Source organism: Octopus bimaculoides, chromosome 24 (genome assembly GCF_001194135.2).
Source record: "Octopus bimaculoides isolate UCB-OBI-ISO-001 chromosome 24, ASM119413v2, whole genome shotgun sequence".
In the NCBI taxonomy this organism is placed as follows: domain Eukaryota; kingdom Metazoa; phylum Mollusca; class Cephalopoda; order Octopoda; family Octopodidae; genus Octopus; species Octopus bimaculoides.
This window is the reverse complement of record NC_069004.1, coordinates 2,514,173-2,516,450: the sequence shown is the minus strand read 5'-3', so window position 1 is coordinate 2,516,450 and position 2,278 is coordinate 2,514,173. Positions and strand designations below refer to the sequence as shown.

General features: G+C 39.6%; 1 long non-coding RNA gene across 2 annotated transcripts in view; it reads right to left on the bottom strand.

The window, feature by feature from the left end:
• Positions 1–6: 6 nt before the first annotated feature.
• LOC106881440 (uncharacterized) overlaps positions 7–2,278 on the bottom strand; it is a 5,792-nt gene continuing 3,520 nt past the window's right edge. For both annotated transcript variants that reach the window (XR_008266695.1, XR_001410855.2), the window contains exons 2-3: positions 1,814–1,918; positions 7–733 (exon numbers count right to left, since the gene is read on the bottom strand). This is a non-coding gene — a long non-coding RNA (uncharacterized LOC106881440). The remainder of the gene's footprint in view (positions 734–1,813; positions 1,919–2,278) is intronic.

Below are 2,278 nucleotides of genomic sequence, written 5' to 3'. Positions count from 1 at the left end.
CATGTGGGACTGTAAAGAGTTACTCCATTCGAACTCGCCTTCAAATGTTTTATCTGGTAACTGATTCTCCGACCCTGGACATTCTTCCTTTATTCCAGTATGATTAACTTCTTGAAATGAACTGTTGGTTGTTTTCAGCATACAAGCAAAAGCAATGCTAATGTCAACTCGTAATGCTGTTAAGAGGAGAACAGCTGCTAAACAAGTATAGCATAACCTCCAACGACACGATGAGTATTGTTTAATGCACCTGGTAATTTTTGACATTTCAAAATTATGCTCAAATGTATTACGTATTTATGTACGTGTATATGTGTGTGTGTGTATGTGTGTATATATGTGTCTGTGTGTGTATATATGTGTATATATGTGTCTGTGTGTGTGCGTGTGTGTTCGTGAGTGTGTGTTTGATTGCGTGTGTAATATACGATTCGTGTGATTTTTAAATAATGGCTTTTGAGTTGTTTCAGCCAAATATTTTCCAGCGATGGTCGTCTGCTCTCTGTGATTTCATTGAAAAAAATAGTATTCGGTAAGCTCTGTGAGACTGCTTCCTGATCGATTTTTTTTATCGGATGGTATGTAAAATCCACGTTTCTGATACGTAATTTGACAGACTGGTTTGACGATATATGATTTGATTGGTCAAAATGTTCATCTATTTCCATGGGATTCAATTTAACAGCGCAAATTGTTATATTCTCTGTAAAGCATAGCGTGGAATGTTGGTAACCTGTTAAAAGTATAGAATAAAAGCACATATTGTTATATTTGGCATAGATATCCATGAGGAAGATATTGCTACAATTGTTATGGACGAGAAGGTAATGAGAAAGCTCACCATGCAATAAAATCTTGTGTTAAACTGGGGAAAAACGCTACAGGAACTTATGAAATGCTGTGACTGCTTATGGATTAAGTTGTATGAGCCGAGCATTTGTTTCTCGCTGGCACAAAAGGTTCAATGATGGTAGAGAGGTGGTGAGAGACGATGAGAGAGGGGGGGATGTCAGAACATCAGAGCTAGATGTGGAAATTTGCAGTAATCTGGATGAAAAACATCTCAGATTTATAAAGACAATAAACATACAGTTTGGAGGTTGGTCTTGCAACTGTGCACAGAATGTTTCATAAATACCTGGATATGCACAACAAACTTTTCGCTAATTTTGTTCACAGGGTGTTCTGTGACGAACAGAAGAAAGACATGTTCGTGATACCAGAGAGATGGTTGAGTTCATTACATTCAATCCAAAAGTAGTTGAGCTTCTGGAGACGTGTGAGAAAGCTGGGTCTACAACTATAATTAAGAGGCCAAGAGACCGAGTACCCAGCAAGGGACTCATTTACATCCACTGGGTTCCCTCTGGCCAGATGGTCAGCAAAGAGCGCTTTGTGGACTTTTTGAGCAAATTCAAGATGAGAGTTCGTCGCAAAGGCCTGAGTTCTTCCACTCGGGTTGGTGGCACCTACGACAGGACAATGCAGAAGCCCACAATTCCATCCTGGTAACCAACAACTTGATAGAGATGGGCATCAAAATGGTCCCTCCCCCTCCACACTTCTCAGACTTTCTTTCGTGTGACTTTTGGTTGTTCTTCAAGCTGAAACAGAACTTCAAGGACAATCGATTTGAAAACACTGCGAAGATGAAGGAGGTTGTTACAAAGGTACTGGCCACCTTCACTTCAAAGCCTTCCATGGAACCTTTACAAAGAAGCTGGAGTACTAAAACAAATGCACAGATGTCAGAGAATCTTACTTTGAAGGTGATAAGAGTTTTGTACTTTTTTAAAATTAATAAATGTCTCACCTGAAAAAGTTTCAAAGCGCCTGGAATGTACCTTGTATATATTCAGTAATCTGCATTGAGAATATAGCATCTTTGCTGGACGAGGTACATCATAATGCTATTTACCTGTAATCAGAAAATATATACACAACTAACTATTCTGCCAGCTCAATAATAAGAATCCTTTCTACTATTACATCAACTCCAGTAGATGACTGGTACTTAATTTATTGATCCCGAAAGGATGAAAGGCAAAGTCGACCTCGGTGAGAATTTTTAATCAGAAGGGAGCAAGGGGCGTGCTAACAATTCCGCCTGCTCAATAATAATCCTTTCTACTTCAAGGATTGGAATTTGTGGGGAGGGGGATAGTCGATTACATTGACCCCCTCAGTACTTGACTGGTTCTTAATTTATCGACCCCGAAAAGATGAAAGGCAAAGTCGACCACCGTGGAATTTGAACGCAGAACGGAGAGACGGGCGA